Below are 26,151 nucleotides of genomic sequence, written 5' to 3'. Positions count from 1 at the left end.
GCCAACCATCTCATCCTCTGTCATCCCCTTCTCCTCCTGCCCTCTGTTTTTCCCAGCATCAGGGTCTCTAGGGGTAACTGCTTTAAAATTCAGGAACGGGTCGGGGTATTTGAAGTGGTGTGCGGGGTGACCAGCAGAGGGATAGTCCCTTCCCTCATCCAGAGGAGACCAGCGCTCTCTCCCTGGACAGATCCCTGTAGGGGCTCCTGCCTGGCTTGTCAGAAGAGATGTGTCCTGCAGGTCCCCCGGGCAAGGCTGCTGGAGACCCCGGGCAGGGCGAGGATGGGCGGGTGGGTCTTTGGGGCTTGATTACCTACTTTGCCTCTCCACATACCCTCCTCCTTCAGGGCCATGCTGTGCCCACTCCCAGTGGAGACAGAAACCTTCTTGGTCTCCAAGGTTGCGAGGCGACCCCACCCAAGCTATCCCACCTCGGACACACGCCCATTTATATTCCAACATTATCGCTACACTCCTCAGGGACCGAGACCTATGAGTTGAGCCTGTGATGTGAGCCAGAGTTCTAGAACATTTCTATTTCACGTTGTAGCATAGCTCTCTTTTGGAACAATTTCTTTCTCCCCGTTCTTTCACTGAGGCTATTCTATGCCCTGTTTCTTTTGATTTATCACTTGGTTAGCTGGATTTCATTCTCAAATGCTGGAAAGGAAGACTCCTGATTCCACTTAGAGTCCTGTAAGCTGCTTCACTATCTTCTGGAACTGAACATTACACTTCAGTTTCTCCATTTATGCCTCAGTCACACCAGCAAGTAGTTCTTTAGGAAGGACTCCAGGGTGCTGTATTTCCTGAGTCCTTTCAAGCTGGAGATATTTGTACTTGAACGCACCTTGGTTGGGTGTAACATCCTTGGGTCACGTTCTCTTTCCTTTATAACTTTGCTCCACTGTTTCTTGGCTTCAAATGTTGCTGTGGGCAAGCCTAATTCTGGCTAGATACTCCCTAGAAGATTCTTGACTTAGACAACTGAAGAATTCATGATTTTCTTCTAGAGAATTAAATAACAACCAGGATCATAATTTAGGTATTAATTTTCTGGAAAATGTGCCCTGTGATCCAGAGTTTCCCTACTCCCTGCATTTAAGGAAAATTCTTTTCATGGTTAATATTTTTGAGCCCTGTTAGTTTTTGTTTGGCTGACTTTTTTCTTAAGGACATCGACTTTTACGTGTTACATTGTCTTTGTTGTAAGTGACTTGTCTTTTTTCTTTACCTTGACTGTGATCATATGAAAGCACCCTTTTACTTTGGTCATTGATTTCTGACCTTAACTATTGTGTTTCTTGCTGTTTCTAATCTACTGGTTGATCATGTAACGGTATTATTTCCATGCTCAATTTATTTTTGCAACCGTACAATTCCATAATCCTCTATATGTGTTTTTTCTAACCCTATTTTGCCTATTGTTTTATGGGGTGCTTTCCAATGTTAGAGCAGTGATTTTATGTGCAGAAAAGATGACCTATGAGCTATTTGGCTTCAAATGAATATCCAACTGATTAAAATGGCAAATATTAACATCTTATTTCAAGACTTCAGGTGTAACTCACAAATATTATTGTTCTGTTTATACAGGTAAATTAACACAAGTAATTAATCTAATAAATTTAATCTGATTAGTTTATCTCTATATTTATTAATAGTTTTAGAAGCCCATGTACTGGTGCTTCCCATGTGTCACTAGTGGTAAAGAACCCACCTGACAATGCAGGAGACATAAGAGATGCACATTCAATCCCTGGGTCTAGAACATCTCTTGGAAGAGGACAAGGTAACCCATTCTAGTATTCTTGCCTGGAGAATCCTATGGACAGAGGAGCCTGGTGGACTACAGTCCATAGGGTCACAAAGAGGTGGACATGACTGAAGTGACTCAGTGCGTATGCATATATTGTACATTTCCATATTGAACAGGAAGGAGTGGTTTTGCCTACTGAGGTGACTTGGGGTCTCCTGGACAAAAACTCCTAGGGCATCAGTGCCTTTTTGCATTAAAGGGGGATCGGCACCCAGGGCTCAGGAACTGGGTCTGCACTCCAGTGGGTGAGTCCTTCCGGGTGAAGAAGCAGGAATGGAGGTGCAGGCTGTGCCCTGCACCAGGCACTGGGAAGGGGTGCCGACATCCAGCCTGCTGTCTGCCCAGCCGCGGCCCCAGACAGGGTGGGGAGGGAAGGACACCGTACGGTGGCTCTGCCCAGAGGTGGTGCCTTCTCTGACTGGTCCAGCCAGACGGGCGTCTTTTTATTCTTCAACGTATTCTAACTGGAGCTGGCTCCTTTTTCTAATGTGTCCCAAGTGCTAACAGTGGCCCCAAGCCCCAGACAAACATGCTCACCTTTCTGACAGTCAGAGTTAGGGCAGTGGAGAGCCCACACCCACCTCCCTTCTGGATGTGGTGGTAGGAGGGAGGTTGGTTTCACAGCCAGCCCCTCCTGAGTGTGCTGCCCAGCTCTGGGACCGCTGTCCCCTAGGTGTTAATCCCTGACCGGGACACACGGCATTCTGCGGGTGCTCGTGTTACTGCTGGTTTACTCTGCGACGCGATATTGGTACATTCAGTTAACCTTGCTCCTGCTGCGGCGGATATGGCATTACTTTACATTTCTCTTGGCTAGATCGCGGCCACATCCCATGATCATTTATTAACTTGCATTTTCAAAATCCTGTAGTTTGAAGCACTTGGGAAATTTCTTCTTTCCCTCAAGTTATTTTTGAACTTCTTCCATTTCTTAAGTTATGTGTTCTTCCTAATTGGGTCCTTTGTCATTTAATGCCTCCTTTTTTATCTTCTTTTTCCTTCTTTCTCTCTTTCTCTCTCTCCCCACCCCTAACCCCCACTCTTTGTTTTTAATTTTGTTGCAGCAGACTTGTGTACTGGCTAAGAGGAGGCTTTTGTTCTTATTTAAAACACTTTTTTAGTTGCTTAGGATGACAGAAAATTGAGGGAAAAGTGCAGAGAGCCCCAGTACACCCTCTACCCGCCTCCCCCCAACATCTCCCCTGTGACTAACGTCTTGTGTTGGTGTGGTCCATTTGTTACACCTGATGAGCCATCTTCACACATTATTATTGAACTCAGAGCCACAGCTTACGGTAGGGTTCACCTTTGTGTTGCACATCCTATGGGCTTTTGACAAATGCAGACTGACATGTGACCACCTCTACAGCGTCACAGAGAAGAGTTTCCTGGCCCTCCCATTCATCAGAGGAAGCCTGGTCGCCTGCACCAGGCCTGGGGCCCCGCTGATTCACTAGATGTTCTCGGAGGTCCCGTTTATACCACACACTGTGGACAAGACCTGACTCCTGAGGATTAACAAAACCTCCAAATACTAACCTCTCTGTTTGATGCTGCAGATAAGAAGGGGCCAATTGTCCTCAGACGAAAACTGTGGATTCCTTTACCATGGTCCCCACGTAAATGCCAACACTACTTAAGCCCTGGTAAGGCCAAGGTGACAAAATTACAGTTGGTCCACAACACGTTTCCTGAGTGGAAATTGTAGTAAAGTATATGTTAAAATATTTAACAGAAAAGAAATAGTTTGTGCACGAGTATCACTCACCTGCCCTGTTTATTGACATGATGGGAAATCTGTGGAAGTCTAGTAGAAACATTTGAAGTGTCTGAATGGGGAGGAAGTCCTCCTTTGAGCCCTTTCCCCCATGATTTCAACAACCTGATTCACAAAACCCAAGAATTAAAGGTAGGATTTTGACATCACTCCTGGTAACATTACTGACAATATCCCACAAAAACAAGCGAGAAGTGCCACAGGTTGGAGATAGGAAGAAAATGGCCTCAACTTTCAAAAGAGGGAAAACAGGCTGAAGGCAAAATTCCAGAGCAAATTACTGCAGAGTTAGGTTGTGTGTATTCCTTAGACAGGGGCCGTGGCAGCTTGATGGTCCCTCAGATGTGTATGAGTGTTGGGGACAGGGGGGCTATGGAGTGGCTTTGAGGGTCCCATTTGGGGAGGTTTCTTGTCATCTGAAGCATCTTTGAGAAGGAGTCACGCCTTTACCCTCTAAGCCCTGAAAGCCTCTTCTTGACCCCAAGAGGAGGGTGACCCCTTGTTATAGGACTTGCGAGGCCACAGAAAAAGGACAGCCTATGTCACCACTTAGCTCTGATGTCAGACGGACCCGGTTTAGAATCCCGCCTGTGCCTGTTGCTGCTCGTATGATCAAGGGCAAGTTAACTAGCATCTACCCCTCAGTTTTCTTGTCTATAAAATGCAGCAATCAGCAGTTTCTCTTCAGTAAGTTTGTTCCAAAGGCTGACTGAGGATGCACACAGAGCTCTGAGTGTGGGCTATTACTCTGCCCTCAAAAAGCGGAGCTGCGTAAGATGGGTTAAGGACTGGTTACTGCAAACCCAGGCAGTTTTTACAAGCGCTCAGTCCATTTCCCTTAACCAAGACCCCCTCCAACTGGAGCCACACGTTACGTCATTGCCTGGTCCTCCAACATACATCACAGGACCATCCATACCCTAGCTCCATGGGACGTTCTCCTGCTCCATGCTGCCCTGTTGATCCCATTCTACCATTTCTGCCCTGTTCTAGTCCATCCTACCCTTCCATCCTGACCTTGGATGTGCCCTGATGGCTCAAGGGGTTCCTCCAAGTCCACCTGCTCTCCACTCAACTGGCTGACTGCCCCCAGTCTGGGCTCCCCTCTGCTCCTCCCCCAGCCCCCATGCAAGGGACTGCCCACTCTTGGTTCCACCAGGGAGTGTTCTCCTGCCTGTTCGGAGTCAGAGCCCAGGGCCGAGGCCTGCTGATGCCACCACACCCGGTCCTGGCACGCGGCCCCTCCGCCCCCGCTCAGGTGCAGCGCTCCGGGGCCTGCCGCGTGGGAGGGAGGCTCCCACAGTGAGTGACTTGCTCACAGGCTGAAAGATGGCGGTGGAGGCAGGGCACACATTCTAAGTCAGGCAAGCAGGCTCGGAGACCCTGAGCACCAAGGCTGCTTCTCGGGGACCCAGGGGAGCCAGGGAGCCAAGCAGAAAGGTGCAAAACCACCTCCATATGACCCAGGAGGACTGGCCACCACCACCGTCCAAATGGGTCCCAGCCCTTCCTTGGTTTGGGGTTTTCACGCTGCCTGTCTGTCCTGCTCACTTTCTTCTGGGAAGGCTTTGTTTCCCAGCTGCTTGGACATTTTAATTTGCGCTTCATAAGCTGTGTGCAAGGTTCTCACATGTCTCAGGACACACTTCCCAAGTCAGGAGTGACACCGATCCCCCAGGGGCCTGGCGGCCCACCAGATTGCTTGAAACCACCCACCAAGATTGTATGTGGAAAACCTGGCATTTCTTGTTCCTTACCTTAAACCCAGCAAAAGTATCAGACATGACTGGCTCAGATTCCTCTCTGAATGTCTTAAACCAGCCTGCCTGGGTGATGCCCAGGTCACAGCAGCCGTTTGTATCGAAATAATCGCCTTGGTGCCATTTTCAAGGTGCTTCTGAATGCTGTTAAACTTCAAAGAACCTACATCCCCGTTGGAAAAGTGGGTAATTGATGTCTGTCAAGCTACAACTCCATCAGGCACAGAATGTTCTAGAGATTTCCAGTTGAAAGGTCTCCAAGGACCAGAACTCACTGAAGGTGTGCAGTCTTGGGGCTCGGAGTTGAAAGCCAGCATCACAGAGACGCCCCTGCAGAGTCATCACTGGGGATGGAAGGGGTAGGGGGCAGGTGTTTGCGGCAGGACAGGGGAGCCCTGCAGGATGACACTCACAGGGAGGGCATTCTGAACCAGGAGGACTGCCAGCTTTCAGGAGCCAGGTGTGGGCAGCCTGGTCCTTTCAAGTCATAAGAAGGGATCCCATCACCAGCTGACTCCAGTGGTTCCTCCCAAGAGTAAAGTGCAGGAAGCTTTCTCAGCCTTTCTTATGAGTGAGAAAGACAGACTCTTGGGGGTGAAACTTTCCGGGGCTGGGGTGTGAGTGAGCACTTTCCATCTCCTGCTTGTGATGCTCGCTTTCCATCGGCTCCTTTCACGTTGTACTCGGGGGCAGAGAGGCACCCCCAGTAAAGAGATGCTGGGTCATTCAAGGTCATTGGGCAAGGGCACCCTGCCCATACAACAGCGTTCCATGGGCACTCAGACGGGAAGGCATGTGAGGAATGTGCCATAGCCAAGTCTGAACAGAGAGGCTGGGACCTTGGCTCAGACCTGCTGGGTCTTGATTCCAGCCCCGGAGAAGCTGGTGTGGCTGGTAGGCTTCCTGCCTCACCGAGGGTGCTGCGTGGCTGCAGGCAGTTTTTCACCCACATAACACCATCTTTGTGACAGACGCATAGACACATTTGTGATTTTATTTTATTTTTTACATTTGTGATTTTAAATCTGCTGTGTCAGTTGACAAGATGGGGAAAGGTTAGGGCAAAGGTGGGGGCAGTGATGGGAGAGCAGCCACAAGGTCTTCTGTTAACCTGTCCCTCTATATCCAAGGACCCAAATGAGGAGATGGACATCACGTCTTTGCTTTAGAAGCAAAGGTGGGCTCAGGGGAGAGATGGGGCAGCTGCTTCCTGTGATGACTAGACACGCAGAAGGAAGGAGAACTATTTCAAACGTTGACAATAGTTGAGGAGAATCATTAGTCACTGGGATGAGAAGTGGGGAGGCTGCAAAAAAAAAAAGTTCCACTCAGCATCCATGCATGTTTTCTGATGATCAAGACAGTGAAGGATGCATATGGGTTCCAGGTAGGTATACCCAGAGTTCAAAACACAGGGCCGTGATGGACCAGCTCCACTGCCTTGGGCAAGTTAGGATGGCTGCTCTGTTTGATTTCTCAAGTTACTTCAATTGTTTCTTCTTGAGCACCCATCACATGCTGTGATCTAGGAATGGGCAACCAGAGAGTGGGGAAAAGAGGAAAAAATAAAACCCCAGTTTGCATTCTAGAGAGGATGAAAGAAAGTGAAAATGAAGTTGCTCAGTTGTGTCGCACTCTTTGTGACCCCATAGACTGTAGCCTACCAGGCTCTTCTGTCCATGGGATCTTCCAATCAAGGATAATGGAGTGGGTTGCCATTTCCTTCTCCACGGGATCTTCCCGACCCAGGGATCAAACCCAGGTCTCCCGCATCGTAGGCAGATGCTTCACCGTCTGAGCCACCAGGGAAGTCCTAAGAGAGGACGAAAGAGTAGAGAACTAAGTGAGATGTCCAGAGTGCCACATGGTGATAAGTTTAGAGAGAAAGATGAGGCAGAGGACGGGAGGAAGGAGGAGGTGTGGGTTTGGATGTGGGGATGTTGGTGGTAAGAGTCTCTGCCTCCTAAGGTTTTAGGACTGGATGAGAAAACAGGCATCTGAAGCCCTCAACTCTCAGTGAACAGGGAACACCCGCCCCTTCCTGCCCCCTCCCCACTGAAGCGCCACCCCTCGCCCCCGACTCTGCAGCCCCGGCAGCTATTGCTCTGTCTCTGATGTGTCTCCCCAGGAGTGAACGAGCCCGTGTGGACGAGCTCAGAGTACAGCCAGCCCCATGGCAAGCACCCGTGTGCTCATAGTGCAGAAAGCCAAACTCTGACAGTGGGTGTTCACTATTTGCCGGCGCCAAGCAAGGAGAGCAGGCAGCTCATGCTCCAGAGACCCACACTCCCTGATGGCTTTCAGGGTTTTTAAAGATGTGTGAGGGGAGAGGGTTGAAGGCTGCACGAGAGGCTGGTGGACCTTCTGATGGGTTGTTGTGAGGTAATGCGGTGATGTTCCAACCAGTCTGGGTTTTGCATGCTGTGGTCAGCGTGTGGTCATCATCCCCAACCTGGGTGGGGGTCTTAGTTTCTACAGAATATCTTACAGGTATGCATCAGGGTCCAACAACCTGTATTTCTTCAAGAGGAGCTCAGACAGTAAGGTGACTTGCTTATCCTAATCATGAACTTCTGGAGTCTGCTCTTTGGAATTTGGGGAAGGCCTAGGAGACAAAAACTTTTTTTCTACAAATGAGAATCAGGACACAGGGGGGCTTTTTCACCTGGGAAGGTCCCCCAAACCATCTCTCATCACCCACTCTCTCATAACTTTGAAACATCTAAGACATCCCTTTTGTGCAAATTATTCTGAGGGTATTTGAGTTTATTTCAATTTCCCCCTGTTTTGCACAAGTCATTAAAGTTTTTTCTTTGGTTATTTCTGGGGGGTAGGATTTGGAATGGGAAAGGCTAAATCTGAGCGGCGAACTTACTTTTAATATGCACAACATCAGAAATACTGAAATAATTCACCTTGCCACAGGAAATGGAACTGTCTCCTCACAGGCCTACCTGAACTGGGCTTTGTCATTCGGAGACAGTTTTTGTCCAGTTTATGATGCTGATCATGGTACCTTTGGGAGGCTGACACTTGTTGGTGATGCTGTGAGTGTGCACAGGTGGGGCAACATGTTTACTTTCCAAGTTCATTTCTTCATGTACTTATTTAAGCAACATTATGGAACTTTATCAAGATCCATGGATAATTTATCCATCTTATGTCCAAGTCAATTCTATGATATGGTCCATAGAACTGGATGTGGGCTTGGGTTTCAGGAAAGCTAAAGCCCTGGGGATAACATGCAAGTGTGCTTCCTATGAGTGCTCATGCCACTTGTTCATCAATCGACCTAACGAGAATGCTTTCTTGCATCAGTTTGGGAGCATAATGACACCTGATCATACTTGCCAAAAGCACCCACTGCCTCCCCCGGGGCTGGGGAGGCTGGAGAGCGGGCATGCGGGGACAGGTGAGAGGTGGGGGCAGGTGGGAAGGTGGGAGGGTGGGAAGGTGGGGCCAGGTGGGAAAGTGGGGGATGTGAGAGAAGGTGGGGGCCAGGTGAGCAGATGGGGAAGTGTGGAAAGGTGGGGGGCAGATGAGAAGGTAGAGGAGTAGGTGAGACAGTGGGGAGTAGGTGGAAGGTAGGAGATGGGTGAGAAGGGGGGCCAGGGGAATAGGTAGGGGGAGGGTGGGAAAGTGGGGGCAGATGGGAAAGTGCCAGGGTGTTTGAGAGCTGCCGGAGTGCCTGCTGGGAAAGCCCCTCCTTTCCTCTGGATGTTGACCGTGGACTCTGCGTCTACTCTGCAAACAATGGACGTGGGCTGGCGAGTATCCTGGCTGGAGAAGGCGCCCAGCTGGGCTATTTCCACGCTGAACCCTTGATGTCGGGGTGAGGGGGCGACCCCACCTCGGGGAGGTTTCCTGTGGTGAGGAGGGGGCTCAGCCAGGTAGAGGCCAGCAGATGTGCCAAGAAATAGGCTCAGGTTGAGGGGGAGTTCAGGCTCAAACAACGTGGAGGTGACGGTGGGGTCACTCTTGCTGGGGCGGACATTTACACAGGTGCCAGGCGGCTACTCCTCTGTGGAGCTCCCTCCAGGCCAGCGTTTCCGGCCACATCTCTGCTCTGGTGCTGGCGGGCAGCAAAACCTGGATCCTGAGCCCAGCGTCCTCTCTCTCTTGCATGCATGTGATCAGAGTTTGCATTTTTTGGCAGGAAGGGTGGAAGTGCCTTCGTCTTCCCTCCTGACCAGCTGAGGAAGGGGCATGCTGGCTCCTTCTGCACCCCTGTGCCCACAAGCAAGCACATGCACACCTGTCTGCTACACGCAGGTAGAGGCCAGCAGGGTCTGATGAACTCGGTCTCTGTGTCTGGGAGTCACATCGGGGCAGGGGCCGTCCCTGCAGCACAGAAGCTGGGTCTCTGCCGGAGGTAGAAACATACTTGGAGCACCAGCGCCTAAGGCTCGATTTCCAGAAACCAGGGGTGGGTCCCCCAAGGAGTCACTGTCCTGTGGAGCCGGTCCCAGGTCGGCGGGCAGCCCTCTGTGAACAGTGGAGTCATGGTGGCCCCTCCATCAGCGATTTTTGGGGGGCTGGATCCTGTGGGAAGATTTTCCTTTAGAGCTGCGCTGTTCTGGGGCCCCTTTCTCAAAGAAGTGTTCTTGTGAACGTTTTCCCTTCATCGATAACAATATGCCAAAAACTCGACTTCGTGGCCATGACCTTCTGAGCGCCGTTCAAGATATACACCAGCTTACACATGGACTGTGCTTCTTCTTGAATGTGTGAAAGCTAAAGTTCCCATCTTCAGCTGATTCAAAAAGTATCGCCCAAACCAGTGAGTTTAAGGGACACACAGAAAGGCCCAGCTCCTGTTTCCTTGTCACCGTCACCGGCAACGCCGTTTCATGTAGATCCCTTTCTTTGTTGTTAAATATTAATATTTTCTCTACATTTTGATTTCAAATGTCTTCTGTCCTCGGTTGATCATTGATAATGACTTTGATAGAACATAATGGGCCCACATAAAGGATGAGGTTATTTAATGTGCTCCAGATGCAGGCAATTGTCAGGGGAACCTTGCAAGGCTGGGAGCCCTGCAACCCCACCCTCACCTCCCCAACATGACCAGGGCCCTGGGTCCTGCTCTGATTTCCAGAATCCATTTTCACATCATGGGATGGGGTTGAGATGAGGTGGAGGGTCTGGAGCATTTGTGAGGTTCCATAATGATGTTGTCAAGTTTTATTCAAACCTCCTAGCTATAAATGACACTGTGCACTGTTTGTCATCAGGCTGAATGGTCCATTTGGATCCAAATTATAGTCACAGAACTGAGACATGAGGGTGAGTGATTACAGATGAGAAGAATGGAATGAAAGAACATACCTGATTACTCTATGCCATTAACATCACACAAATTCAGCTATCTTTAACTTCCAAATTCACTTTTCCTTAATAAGTGAAAAATCATCTTGTATTTAAAATTTGTTTCTGAGACAGGGATGTTGTGGAAGGACCCCACATCTCAGGTGTAAGCAATCTTTGTTTAACTGATTCTCATACTGCAGTGTTATGAAGCTTAACTTTGTTCTGAGTCATAAAAATGCTAATTTGAAAATGAAGGTTCTTAAAATCATATTTTAAGGCACTTTTGAATCCTGATGTGTTTTTAAGCCATTTTCCCTAGTTATCAGGTCTGTGAGTGCACAGAAGTGCTGGCAGACTGGTGACCCTGCACCATTTAAAACTAGAGTCAAAACTTAGCATCTTCATTTTTCCTAATTTGCCACTAGAATTGGAGATGAGAGAAAGGAACACGTACTCATGGCTTTCAGATTCTGTGATCCCCTGTGTCATTTCCCCCTCTTCTCAACTCCTGCAGTTTGCTCGCCTCCTTACCGTGAGTTTAATCCTCTTAGGGCCCCATTCTCTCCGGTTGCCCCGAACCTCCAGGAACAGAGGAAGGCATTAACTCTGATCAGACCGATCGGCAGAAAGACCAACCCCGGCTTGTCCTGCTCAGACTCTACGCTCAGAGAAAAGGCTGGAGGAGAGACACTGGGGGTCTTTCAGACACAAGATAGGGGGGTAGAGACTTGGGGCTGGGTCGTCGCACTCCCTGCAGAGCCAGGCCAGCCTAGGGGCTGAGCTCAGAAGCCCCTCTCAGGCTGGAATAAGGTGTTCTTGCAGGTCTTATCAGAAACTTGGCATTGAAGCAACGGGCTTTAGGGATAAGGATTTCTCGAGCACCCCTTTTATTCAATTTCATTTCAAATAAATCCGAGTGCTTTGGAGTTCCTTGGGTGGTTGGGCGGATAGGCAGGGCGATTATGACTCTGGTGGGTGGAGTACAACGGCCCCTTCAAAGCCACAGGAAAGGAAACCCAGGCAGTAAATTAGCCGCAGGCTCAAAGCCCCGCTCAGCCAGCCATTCACACCATCACCCACCCCACCCCCAACATCACGTGCCCTCGCTGCTCCTTTCTCTGCCCTGCGTGTAATCCCTGGAAAAAATAGAAGCCTTTTTGTGTGCCGGGGCTGGGGTGGGGGTGGGGACGGGCCGGCAAATCCTACCCCCCCACGACGCCCCCCCCCAACCCAGCATGGATGTGAAGCTGTCCGAGTTGCTAGGGAGCTTTTTCAGCCTCTGCAGAAATTCAGGAACTCCTGGAAGGGGGCTTGCCCTCCAGTGATGGGGAGTATGAGTGGACAGTGGGCCGGGTGGCCGAGGATTACCCAGCCAGTGACAAAAGGCATCAGGACCTTTGAGTCTGAAAATCAAATTTATGAATCCAGTGACCCCACCGCCAAGGAGGGCACCGTGCCACATGAAGGAACCTCTTTTTTTTTTTTCACAATGGCAAATCTCTCTTAGTGCGGAAATATTGCTGTGAAGCTTCTGATGTTTTACCAGCCTTTTCAGAACCCTGATTGCATAATCGCACCTCTCAGGAGCCTGCGAGTGTAGGTCATATCATCAGGGGATTGTGGACACCGCAGTCCATGCACCCCTGGCCTGGGTTGCCAGGGGAGGTGGGGCGGGGTCATCTCAGAAGGAGGAAGGATGTGGGTGGGCCACGGGGGACCACCCATCCTCCCCAGACACACTGGCTCCCTTGAGAGATGTGTGGACATTCAGTTTATTCATCCATCCTCTTCTGTCCTGTTTTGTTTCTTTCATCTCAAGGTGCTTATCCCCTGGGGAAGACAACCCATCAGAGTACAGCCTGAAGAAGAGTAAACTATTTTAATATATCGACAAGATGTGCAAATTCTTACTGGGTGCTTGGCTAGGATTTAGGCCTTCCTGCGTCCTCTGTTCTTCCCAGGTGGCTCAGTGATAAAGATCTGCCTGCCAATGCGGGAGACACAAGAGATGTGGGTCCAATTCCTGGGTCAGGAGATGCCCTGGAGGAGGGAATGGCTACCCACTCCAGTATTCTTGCCTGAGAAATCGCATGGACAGAGAAGCCTGGTGGGCTACAGTCCATGGGGTCTCAAAGAGTCAGATATGACTGAGCAACTGAGCGCACATGCCCTTGCCCTTCTGTGTGCATGGATGAGCATGGTTTTGCATGTTAGGAAGATGTTAAATCTTACCAACATTCACCCAAGGGAGACAGCGACAGTGAGCCTTGGACTTCTTAGAGCTGACCTGCTTGATGCTGTGCCCTTAGGCGACTGGGATACAAGACTGCACCCCTCTGCACCCATGCGGACCAGATGGCGCCAGGACCATCGCCAGGTGTGACTGAGTTTCAGCCACATGGAGAGAAACTTGTGGGTCTTTAGAAGTTCCGTTTTAAAGTCCGAGGAGTGGCTGCTCCTGCTTTGTGAACAGCAGGGTGAGGCAGACCCAGGCAACCCACTGACCCCTGAGATGCGCCCCCAGGGAACAGACTTTGTTCTCAGATGATGTCTCCAAGCTCCCGCCCCAGGAATTGCTGCGGACATGTCCCCAGAGTCAGCACCCTTGTTCTGCTGTCCCTCAGTGCCCTGGAAGACCCACTGAAGGCTGGTGTCATGACAAAGAGCAGACCTGAAGGTCTGAGGGGCCCCGAGGGGTGAGGAGGGCACAGGACAGGCGGCCACTCAGGATACCTGAGGCTGGGGAGGTGAGGCAGGATGCAGGTCCTTCCCCCCAGCTGTCTCCTGCTGCTCTACACTGGAATCCAATGTCATCCCAGGAGGCTGACTCCAGTTTTCATCAAAGGACTGAAAGCTTGGCGGTCTGAGTGACTTCACCCGTGATGGAGGTCCCTAGACTGGGAACCCAGAATTCTCGCTTCAGTTCTCTGGGCCTCGTAGCTGAAACCACGAACTAGATGGATGGGTGGGCATTGGTTTCTCAAATCACATATCCCTGCGATTAAACAATACCAAGAATTGGGCCCTAAGAAGTGGGCTGTTTTTGTTCAAATAAAAAGAAAAACAGATGACAATAAATTTATCTAACTCATTGTGCCAAGAGCATTTTCAGACTAAAAAGAACCTTTATCATAAAAGCAAATTCTTGATCACCCTCTTTCCCCCCTCTCTTCCCCTCCCCCAATGAGACCCCAATTCAGGATTCAAGTCCCCAGATCTTCATCTCTTGCTCATCCTTGCATAGACGATATTGGTATTTCCTAATTCCACAGATGTGAAGAGCCTGCCAGTAAGAAATGGCACAGGTGTCCTTTAGTGTATAAAAGACTTGAAACCTAAATTGATGTTCGATCGGCTGTTGCTCTGAGTGATTTCAGCCTTGTATCCCCTTCTCAGCAGGAGTAGCCCAAGCCAAGAAGGGGCCCTAACACCTCCTGTGGGCAGGGCATGGGGGAGGGGAGGTGGCCCCACTCTTGCCTGACGCCCACAGATCCATCCATGGCGCCTCCCGTCTCCACTTGCCCCCCACCCCCAACGCCGAGAGACAGATGGTGAGCAGCCCGTGTTTTGCCAGGAGAGCCTCTCAGAGCTCTCAAGGGCGAGGGCTCCCTGGGTGGAGGAGTCTGTGAGAAGCTGGCCTTCCATCTCCAAATAATGAATAGGCTCTAATGTGATTCTAGAAAACCATTCAACCAGGAAAAGTTGGCACAGATGCGTGAAGCGGTTCCCGTCTCATTTACATTCCATCTTCCAATTGGCATTTTCTTAGGAGCCCAGAGATGCAGTGGCTCTCCCAGTAACTGATTAAAAACTAGTCAGATACTCTGCCCCAAACAGACACTAGTCTTCCTGTGCTTTATACTTATCTTCAAGGCCATGGTATCAAATTATCAGATGAAAACCACCAGGGACATGGCTATTGCATCACCACGAACTTCTTACCTCTTAGTAAGTACACTGAAAATAGTTGCCTACCCTTATATTTGTTAAGAGAATGCAGTAGATTCTACAAATACATCACTTGGTCCTCGTATAAGCCTACCAACCAGATGATAAAATAATCCCAAAGTCATTACTGAGTCTTCAAAGTTTCCATAGCAACAAGCACCTCTTGTCTGAATCACACAACCTTTGCTGTGGTGAGTGCTCTAGGGCTTCTCTGGGGGCTCTGTGGTAAAGAATCTGCCTGCAATGCAGGTGATGTGGGTTCGATCCCCAGGTCAGGAAAATTCCCTGGAGAAGGGAATGGTAACCCACTCCAGTGGGTACAAAATTTTAATCTAGACAGGACCCAGACTCAACATTTTTCTTGCACATACTTTATTCCTAGTAAGCACAGAGCTTTTTTGTATAGAGTACACGGTTTTATTAATATTCAGAGCAATCAAAGGACAGATTTATGACCATTTTTATGTTAGAATCTAAAAGGCCATCTTCTCAGTTCTTAACATCACTGAGATTGTCCTCCCAGTGGACCTGGCACCCTTCACCTGCAGGGCACAAGTGCTCACCAGCCTTTATTCTAAAGATCTTCTTTCTTCTTTTTTTATTTAAAGCAGAAGCATGTACAAGCATCCAAATGCTCCCTATAAAAGATAAGAAAGTTAGTATTTAGTTTTTCTTTCTGGGTTTTATTAAAATGAAATATGTAGAAGATGACAAACTTGCACCAAATGTTGACCCCCAAGTAAAACTTGCTCGCCACTCCTCAGAGAACCACCATCACAGACTCACTGAGTGGCCCTTCAGTTTATATATTTTACATTTTCAGATGCCATGTGGTAAAGAATCTGCCTGCCAATGCAAGAGACGCAGAAGGCTTGGGTTTGATCCCTGGGTTGGGAAGATTGGAGAAGGAAATGACAATAGTCTCTAGTATTCTTGCCTGGGAAATCCCATAGACAAGAGGAACATGGTGGACTACAGTCCATGGGGTTGCAAAGAGTCAGACACAACTGAACACACACACACATATTTAAGTTACAAAATTCCCATTTGCCTCTTCTTTCTTTCTTTGTACTTCTTTTATGTCTTTGCTGAGACTATATTTTCCATTTGTTTCAAACATGTTCAAAATTGCCTGTTGAAGCATTTTTGTGATGGCTGCTATGAAATCTTTGTTAAATCATTTCAACCTCTGTGTCACCTCAGGGCTAGCCTCTATTAAATTGTCTTTTCTCATTCAAGTTGAGATTTCCCTCGTTCATGGCATGATGAGCGGTTTTCAATTATATCCTGGATATTTGGGTATTATGTTGGAAGATTCTGGATCTATTTAAGTCTTTTATTATAGCAAGTATGTGTGTGTGTGTGTGTCTGTGTGTGTGTCTGTGTGTGTAATGCTAGTGTTGTCATTTAGTTTATTTCTATGTATTTCATAAGCCCCATATTGTTAATATTTTCCCTTTGAGTATTCAATGATCTTTCAAAGATATTAAAAGTAAGAAAAGTGCCTATTATATGGAACATTATTTTTATTATTTCCATCATCCTGCTTTTCTTTGTGTTCAACCACATTTCCATCTGCTAGCCTGTTCTTTCTTCCTGAAAAACTTTCTTCAATATTTCTTGGCAGTGAATTCTTTCAGCTTTTGTTAAAAAGTCTTTGTTCTGTCTTCATTTCTGTAAGATATTTTCACTGGACACAGAACGCTGGGTTTATTGATTTTTCTTTCAGTACTCTAAAGACATCTCTTGATTTTCCTCAGGCTTGATAAATTTCTGATGAGAAATTGGCTATAATTTTTTTTCCTCTATGTAAGTTTTCTGCTGCTGCTGCCTTCAAGATTTTTCTCTTTTATCTTTGGTCTCCAGGGGTTTGATTACGATACATCTAGGTTTGTTTGCTTTTGTTTGTTTTTCTGATTTCCATTTTCCTGAGCTTCTTGCATCTGTAGTTTGTTGGTTCTCTAACTTAAAGCAATTTTCTCCACATATTTCCTTTGCCCATCCTCTTTCCCTGTCCTCTCCAATCATATGGATTCCAATTTGTCCTACAGCTCTTACATGTTTTGCTTTGTTGTTTTGGTCTCTTTGTTCTTTGAGTTTCAGTTGGTTTAATTTCTATTGACCTATCTGTGTTCACTAATTTTTTTTTAGTCTGATGTGGCCAGTTTGCTGATAAGTTCATTGAAGGAGTTCTTCTCTGATAGTATGTTCTTTTCTTTCTTTTTTTTTTTTATTACTGGCATTGCCATTTGATTCTTTTTATAGATTCTATCTCTCTGCCAAAATTCTCCATCTGTTCATGCATGTTGTCCATCTGTTGAACTGGATTCTTTAACACATTTGATGTCTTTATTTAAATAGTTTACATATTTAGCATCTCGTTGATAGTTGCAATATTGAGGTCATTTCTAGATCAAGATCTGTTAACTGTTTATTATCATTGCTACAGCTGAACCTGGTACTGTAGGTAATAGTCATCATTAGAAAGAAAGATAGAGAAAGAAAAGCCATGTAATAGTTAAAAGGGGAGAGATAAATATATCATTATTTTCAGACACTGTGATCACAGAAAATTCAAAAACTCCAACAGAAGCAATGAGAGTTTACCAAAATCAAATTTTAAAACTCAACAGCACTCTGAGCTAATCAACTAGAAAACAAAAAGAAAAAAAAAAAGCTGCCATTCACGATTGTAACAATATCTGGGCAGCATCAGAAACTAACAAATTATGAATAAAATCTGCTTAGAAAAATGTTACAATTTAATTAAATTTTGTAAAATAGACTTTAAGTAAATGGAGAATCAATCATGTTCTTGGATAGAATAACAAATTTTTGACAAATTAATTCTCTCAACACTGTTCTATAATTTTAAAACAACTTCAATCAAATGTCAGAGATGTATTTTAATGTATTTGGTGAACTGGCTCTGAAATATACGTGGCATAATATTCTAATGTCTAATTGTCTATGAAAAGTTAAGTCAACTTTGAAAAAGAAGACTGGAATTGTGTTCCATGAGGTATTAAGTAAGATATGCTTCATAGGCACATTTTAAAAACTGGATGTCACTCATCAAAGAACATAAATAGGCCAACAGAATGGCATAGAGAGCTCAGATACAGATCCTTGTATTGGGGGATCTTAATGTATGATAAAGTAGCAGAGCAGGTCATGGGGGAAAAGATGATTAAGTAGACCAATTAAGGATCTACTGGTGACCATCTCTCTAAGGGAAGAAAGGCCTGCTTTATGGAATTTGCTGATCTCCATGGTATAAACACTCCATCACAGCGAACCTCAAACCCTCCAGCACTCAGCAGACATGCCTGCTTGGAGCTGCCCCTGCCAAGGGCACAGTGTGCAGCCTTGGGATCCATGGTGACCACAGGCTCCTGTCTCCCAAATTCAAACGCTGGAACTCTGACCCCATGGGATGGTTTTTTGGAGGTAATTAAAAGTAATTAAGAGGTAATTACCTTTGGGAGGTAATTAAATCTTGGTGAGGGAAGTCTCATGATAGGACTGGTGACCCTGAGAGAAGAGACAGGGGAGCTTTCCCCTTCTGTCCGTGATAGGCAATCTGCTGGCACCTTGATCTTGGACTCCCAGCCTTCAAAACCCTGAGAAATCATTTGTTGCTGTTTAAGCTGCCCAGCCTGTGGTTTTTCTTATAGCAGCCAAAGCAGAATCTGTCCCCCTAAGAGAAACATGGGTTTTCCCAGCTGGGGCTAGAGGTAAAGAACCTGCTTGCCAATACAAGAGATGTAAGAGAGCTGTGTTTGATCCTTAGGTTGGGAAGATCCCCTGGAGAAGGGAATGACCACCCACTCCAGTATTCTTGCCTGGAGAATTCCATGGACAGAGGAGCCTGGCGGGCTACAGTCCATGGGGTCTCAAAGAGTTGGATGCAACTGAAGCGACTTAGCATGCACACACACAAGAGAAATGTGGTGGCCGGGGGTGGGGGGTGGGGGGGTAGTGCGGGCGTGGCAGGTGCTACAGGGATCATCAAGCAGCTAGAAGAGAGAGCAGACCCTCCGTGCAACAAGGAAGGCAGACAAAGAACATGGACCACCACCCACATGTAGAGCAAATGTGCAGGAACAGCCCCACAGCGAATGATGAATCCGTATACCTTCCCAGCAGCTGGCAGCTCTCAGGTCTGGGAAGGAGAAGCAGAGGAAAATTGGTGATCTGTTGAGGCTCCACTTGAATTTGGGGAACCTTCAGAAGGAGCAGGATACAAGAAGATGAGTTTCAACTTGCTCAGGTCTTCCTCATTCCCCAACAAGGGCATACTCTGGGTCTGCAATTTAGAAGCTATGTGACCCTGAGTGATCACCTAACCTCTCTGAGACTCAAGTCTCCAGCTGGAAAATGAAGGGACCACACTCACCCTCAGCAACGTGTGTCTCTGAAGCCGACGTCCAGTCTCGCTTGGAATCGCGGTGAGATGCCACTTAACGTGGAAAGGACGAGAAGTTGACTGTGGAAAAGAGATGAATGAGATGATAAACAGTGGTTTGAAGGGCATGGCACCTGGAGACAAATGCTGCAATTTAATAAGCGTGGCCGAGAACAGGCACCAGCAAGGCAGATACAAGTGGCCTGCATCAGACTCTAAGGGAGATACACCCAGAGATGTAAAGCATGCGGGGGGGAAGGGCAGGCCAGGGTGGGTCCCCCTGCAGGCTCCCCGCCAGGAGCGTCCAGCTGCCCAGAGAGAAGGTGCGTGTCTGACTTTGAGGTGTGCCGAGAGCCACAGGTCGGGAAGGGCAGACAGGATGCCCTCCAGGGAGGAGCCACTGAGAGCATCTTACAGAGGAGACACTCATGTGGGATCCGAGAGGACAGACAAAGGGCCCTGCGGAGCCTTCTGCTCATCCAGCTGGACTCCCATCGGCAGACTTTCCATGTGGAGAAGTCTTGAGACTCTAAAGCAGGTTCTGTCAAAGACCTGAAATACTGGCAAGTCTTAATGGTGTTGAGATCTGTGTATAAAATAAAATCAGTCTGAGCAGGTTCTAGTAACAAAGGTAGATGATCAGTCTGGGTAATAGCATTTTGAGCCAAAAAAAAAGAAAAAAGCAAGAAAAAAGTCTACAGTCATAAGACACTCTTATCTTTGGTGGTTAATATGCTAGCTGTGATGCTATTTCCCCAAAAAGAGCCAGAGAAACTGTCAGGCACCAGCCAGCTCCCTGAGTAACTGAAGTAATGAATTTCTGGTGTTTCCTTAAAAATGGAAACAATGTGACATTCAGCGAGTTATGGAGCTCTTCTAATGCTCACGTGCCCTATTGGTTGTGGGGTTAATATTACTCATGAGGTTGTTGTGAAGTTGAAATGACAGAACACGGGAAGTCACTCAGCACCGTGTCTGCAAAGCACGAAGTGCTTCATGAGGGTCAGCCAAGAGAGATGGTTGTTCAGAACTTCTGCTTCTCAAGTCCCTCCCCCGGGAGCAGTTAAACAGAACTTTATTCAAAGGTGAACCCCACCCTAAAATTAGGGATTTTTGAACTGAGAAACCTAAGTCTTGGGGACTTCAACTAAAGCCTGAGTGAACAAGTGGTGAGCGGCAGGATTCCAACCCAGGTTATGTGGGTCCACACTCTCCCCGCTACCCACAAACCTCACCTGTGCTTCTGAGTTCACACTGGCTTGGTCCACACTGGTCTGCAGGTGCGGGCAGCCGGGGGTTCCCCTCTGGTGAACAGATGGGGAATTTAACTAAGTGCCCCTTGCCCAGTGAAATGGGGAACCTGAGCTTGGATCCATGTTCACTGACTTACAGGCAAGAGTTCTTTCTAAACCAGTGTATAATACATGCCCCCTCCCACACCAAGTCCACAAGCAAGCCTGCTCTGTCTTTTTCTATCTGAACATCATACTATGCCATCCTCATTCACCTCCTGAAACATGGCCCCCAAACACCCTGCAGTGATAGAGGATGCATGAAATGTGATTTACCTGGAAACCCTTGCGATGAGCAATGATGGTTTTGGTAAGACCATGTCATCAGGAACTGCTGTAAAATGTCTGAGGAAAATGACTGAACTTCTCTTTGGAAAAGATTTGCCAGGATCATCGGCCCGCTCTTGCTACAACTTCCCATTTCAAATTTCTGCTTTTCTCTAGGAATCTGGAGTCTCATTCTGTAGGAATGAGAGTCAGTTCAGTAGGAAGTGATTGTTGGATGAAATCCTGAAATGCTCACGCAACAAGCAGTCTCTGATGGAGTCACCATGGCCATTGTGTGTTCCTCGCTGGGTCTCCGTGGCTGCACTGAAACAGTCGCTTGTAGCCTGTGGGTTTTGCCATCACCATGGACCACAAACCACGGCCCATATCCTTCTGCTGCTGTTGGTGATGCAAAGTCTAAATTACTGCTCATTTTTAAATCCCTGTAGGATGGCCCTGAGGTGTGGATACTTCTGGTATATTGGTCTTTTGCTCTGTTTTCTTTTGTAGACTGGGGTATCATTGGGTAAACCACCTTTGTTCCGCAATGACTAGAGTGTCCATTGGCTTAACAAGGACCCAGCCCTCTGCTTGTTCTTGTGCTTCTCATAGGGACGGGTGACCAGCGGTCATGTTCCTGCAGTGGGGTTGGACCCTGCGGGAGTTTCCCACAAAACACTGGGGCTCCATCTCTGCTTTTGCCCACATGTGTCCGCTTCCATCCACCTCTACCTCCCTGCTTCCCTGGAAGCTTCTGCGACTTTAGATTTGTTACTGGTAATTTCTGTAGCTAAGAAAGAAGACAAATGTGGACTCTGTTTTTTTAATTGGTTAATGTATAAAACAACTGGGCTAAGCTATTTGGGTTGAAAAGAGAGGTCTGTTGGCTCTTCAGTGCTTGGGTGAGTGCATTCATTAGTAAGCACGTATTTACATTAGTTTCAGCAAAAACACATTTGTTTGTACAAACATGGAGCAGAGTAGGAGAATGTTTACAGTATCCCCACTTGCCAACTCAGAAACAGATCATCCTGCAGACGCAATGAGGCATCAAGCCTCCGTTCTCCCATGGAGCACCAGCAGGGAGAGCAGCCCAGGCTCTGCATGGAGAACGCCCCTCTTACAAGGAACCGCCCAGTCGCCCGGTCGCCCCTCCCAAATTGGAGGCACCTCCACCAGCATCCCTGACAGGTGCTTTCATAGCCCTTCCTGAACAAGTTCAAAGACAGAGCCCCTCACTCCCTGGAGAATGACCACTGTCTGTCTAAACAGTTCTGTTAGAATGTTCCTTGCTATTGATGCGAAGTCTGGATCCTTACAACCTCTTCCTATCTGTTCTAATTCTATCCTCTGGAGCCAAACAAAACAAAGCTCCTTCCTCCTCCAAACAATGGTGCTTCAAACATGTGGAGGAAACCCTGTCATCTACGCTCTGTGTTTTGTCTCCAGTAAACATTTAGTGCTTGAAACATTCCTTTTAAGACATGGCTTCTATTTCTTTCCCCATCCAGGGCCCCGCCCTGCCCTTGGGCTCGACCTGGAACAGAGGGGATGATGCCCCCTCCCCTGGTATCTCCGTTCACGCTCGCTCCCACCCTGGCTGTGGACTTCCTCTGATAGACTGTAAGAAGCCGGCTGCTGATCAAAGTCAGAAAGCAACTGTTCTCGAACATCGTGCGTTTACTGTAAGGTCATGGAAATGTATCTGACCTTCTGGGTCTGCTCCACCAGCGGTTGGGATAGAGACGTGGATTCTAGAGTTGGGCACACTTTCTGTGCCCACACCTCTCTGCTCCTGCATGGCTAGTGTGGCTGCCCCAGTTTGCCTTTCTCTGGGGCAGAGGTTCTTGGGGAGCAGATGGAGAAGGCCAGACGCCCCCATCTCTCCAAGGGATGGAGGCAAGAGAAGTTTGCAAAAACCTCCAGGGACTTTGACATGAAGCTCGTGTCCCTTCCCAGATCTGAGAACCCTCCCTCAAGGACCAGGCTGCCCCTTGAAGAAAGACACCTGAGATTTCCCTCCTGATTCCTCAGAGGATTTCCTACTCACCAGCCCAGGAGAACCTGCTTATATCCACCACTCCACTTTCTCAGAATCTTCAGGAGAAAAAAGTTATCTATGAGCTTCCCTGGTAGCTCAGTTGGTAAAGAATCTGCCTGCAATGCAGGAGACTGGGGTTCAATCCCTGAATCAGGAAGATCCCCTGGAGAAGGAAATGGCAACCCACTCCAGTATTCTTGCCTGGAGAATCCCATGGACAGAGGAGATGGTGGGCTACAGTCCATGGGGTCACAGAGTTGGACACTGTGCAACAGTGTGGACATTGAGCAACTAAACCACCAAGGGCTTTGAAGCTGATTCCGGACTGATGTCCACACACACGCCAATAGTTTGGAACATCGCATCCCCCGGGACACCCAGAGCCCAGCTGCCATGTTCTCACTCAGCAGGCCAAGTGCATCCCTCCCAGGAGTCCGGCCAGTCTCCCCCCTTGATGTTACGGAGGGAGGGGGGCAAATGCTGTCCAGACCCAAAAAGCAGAAGGGATTACAGTCAGAGATCATTTTGAAGTTTAATGTCTTGGAACATTTTTTCTTTCAAATCTGTTATTTTAAGCACACACATTGTGATTTAATGACTCTTTGGGGGAGTTCAGTCTGTGGTTGGGGCTCGGGGCCCTGAGGAATGCATGTTTAATTTTTTTTTCATCCTATAACCAGTATTTCATCTTAGACTAAATAGATGCACATTTTAGAAATCCCACAGAATCACTGAGAGAAACACTGCTGTTTATATAAACGAGTGCTTGTTTGAACGAATTTAGCTAAAGGAAACAGCCAGAGCTGGTTCTAGAGGCGTTTGGGGGCTTCCTTCATCTCCTCCCAGTTCCTCCCAATCTGCATTCTTACAGGACTTACACGCATGCCCAACCCTGTAACTTGTCTGCATACCTGGTGCCACCGCTGATTCTAGTCTCTGTGACATAAAGACCAGGCCCCGTGCTGCTAGACCCAGCAGCCAGAACAGGGACAGCTCCCTCGCTGCACCGGGTGGAACTCTGGCTGAGTTTGGACACATGGGTGAAGTTTTCATCCTCTCTGAAGACATGGTGAAGGGAACTGGCCGGTGCAGTGGAGAGAGTAAGAGAGAACTTTGCAGTGGGACTGCAAGTGAAGTCCCTCTGCTTATACCTCTCCTGCCCCCTAAATCCTCCAATGGTGGCACAGGAAATTTCCTCAAAACTTCAGCTGCCACCTCTTCATCCACAGTATCACTGACTCTGCCTAATCCACTGAAAACCAAGAGCCAAAGGAGTCCTAAAATATAATGTGCAATCAACACCTGAGATTTAAGAGGTCATGCATTTCTGCTCTTTGTCTTTCGAAAATGTTTGAGCAGTCATGGAACAGATATGAGGGCTTCCCTGGTGGCTCAGATGGTAAAGAATCTGTCTGCATTGCGGGAGACCTGGCTTCAATCCCCGGGTTGAGAAGATTCCCCTGGAGATGGGAATAGCAACCCACTCCAGTATTCTTGCCTGGAGAATTCCATGGATAGAGGAGCCTGGTGGACTACAGTCTATGGGGTTGCAAAGAGTCAGACACGATATGACTCAGCTAATGAAGTAATAATGAAATGTATAGCTAGCTTTTCTTTGGGGCCTCTTTCTCTGAAGCTTCTGACAGCCACATGGTTTATCCACACTACACACCATCTGTAATTCAGCACTACCCTCTGCAAAAAGAGCACTGTAGGTACCATAAAATAGCCTTGGTCTACTGGGTGGACCCGACGGGACATTCTTAGCATCCTAGTCAAGGTGTCCAGGTGGGTCAGCTGGAATGGAACCAGATCATGAAAGATTGTATCCTTGGAAATGATTTTAAACCACAGAGGGTTACTGAAAGCTTTGCACACTGGGTTAATGTGGACTTGTTTGCATCTCAGAAAATTGCTCAGGCAATGGGGTATATGGTGGTTCAAGAAGAAAGAGAAAAGAAGGTCAGTGAGAAAGCTGCTTCAATAACCCGTCCCTCCAGCAAACCAGCGGGTCTCCCACTTCTAGATGTCCCATGTCCTTGGATTTGGGGGCGGGAAGGCAGGAAAGAGTAAGCAGTGATTTCATCTGTTTCTCCAAGTTACAGAAAGCGTGCCGGGCCCTTCTTGGGGGTTTTGAGTCTTATGTCAAGAGGTGGGGCCCTGGCTTTGACAGGTGGGGCTCTTCCCATCTAGTTGCCCTTGGCAGTCAGTGTAACGTGTGGAACGAACAAATCCCCGAAATGTATGCACACAGAGGGGTCTCAATACGTCAAAATGTAAAACTTCACTATGTTCCTTCTTTAAGGTGCAGCTCAGAATGGCCTCTGGAGAAGGAGTGGGAGTTATTAGCGAACATGGTAAACTAAGCACACACAGCCTGAGGATAAAAACTGTTAGCTGACATTCCCAGTGCTGGGGAGACTGGAACTTCATGAGCTGGAATAAGTAATGTGTTACGAGGATATTTCTATTGCAAATTCTTCACTGACTACTAGACTCTAACTTGCCGCCTAAATTATTTCTCAAAGAAATCTACTTTATATTGTTCCAAAGAGAAAGAAAAGTTCTGTGGTCAATGATCTCTCCAAGTGCATTTGTTTACTTCAGAGGTCAGCTGGGAAGACCGGCTTAGGTTTTTACGACACACTCACACAGGCTGCAATTACTTTAAATCCATTGATGCAATTGTAAGTCATAAAGGTTTGAGGACAAATTTGTAACTAGAAGTAAAAAAATCTCATGACTCTCCTTAACTTTTTTTTTTTTGAAGTTCTGGAAAAGTTAGTTTCAAAAATCAGTTGTGTAACTTAACTTTCACTCTTAGAATTTGAGAGCTCAGTGTTGGGGGTTGGGGGAACACAGTTGCCTGGAACTTAGTTCAGAGTCTAGAGCCCTCCTGCTCCTGCCTGGAGGTTGCACCAGTTTCGGGCACAGGCCCTGCTGACTCACTCCCCCTAAACCTGAACTAGCAGACTTTGAAGTTAACTGATGGTCTGGTTTGTTTTACCCACAATTCATTTGTTAGCAGAGGAATAATTCCTTTTTATCTCTGTCTTCTCTTGACTAATTCAATTAAATCGGCCCTCAAATATACCATGGGATTAGTGAGGTCATATAGCTTTTATTCTTGAATGATGTAAATCCAACTTCCTAATTTCTATTAAAATGTCTTTTTTTTTTTTTTTTATGAAACTTGCCTTTGACTTCCTGATAATTGAAAGAAAAATTCAGATATCATAAATCATAGTAATTCACACAGAGCTTAAAGGGCTATAAAGTATTAGTCACTCAGTCGTGTCTGACTCTTTGTGACTCCATGGACTATAGCCCACCAGGCTCCTCTGTCCATGGAATTCTCCAGGCAAGAACACTGGAGTAGATTGCCACTTCCTTCTCCAGGGGATCTTCCTGACCCAGGGATCAAGCCCACGTCTCTTGCATTGCAGGCAGATTCTTTACCACTGAAACAACAGGGGAGCCCCAGAAGACTGTAAGACCCAGTCCAAAAGGAAAATGTTTGCTGTAA

General features: G+C 47.5%; 1 long non-coding RNA gene across 1 annotated transcript; it reads right to left on the bottom strand.

Annotated features, from left to right (window-relative positions):
- Nucleotides 1-14,978: 14,978 nt before the first annotated feature.
- On the bottom strand, nucleotides 14,979-20,689 carry LOC122425427. Its single transcript, XR_006264845.1, has 3 exons — nucleotides 20,594-20,689; nucleotides 19,017-19,106; nucleotides 14,979-15,255 (listed from the first exon to the last, which is right to left on the bottom strand). It is a non-coding gene; the product is annotated as an uncharacterized LOC122425427 (long non-coding RNA).
- Between the last annotated feature and the right edge of the window lie 5,462 nt (nucleotides 20,690-26,151).

This window comes from Cervus canadensis, chromosome 23, assembly GCF_019320065.1.
Source record: "Cervus canadensis isolate Bull #8, Minnesota chromosome 23, ASM1932006v1, whole genome shotgun sequence".
Classification (NCBI taxonomy): Eukaryota; Metazoa; Chordata; class Mammalia; order Artiodactyla; family Cervidae; genus Cervus; species Cervus canadensis.
This window is presented reverse-complemented; position numbering and strand designations above follow the sequence as displayed.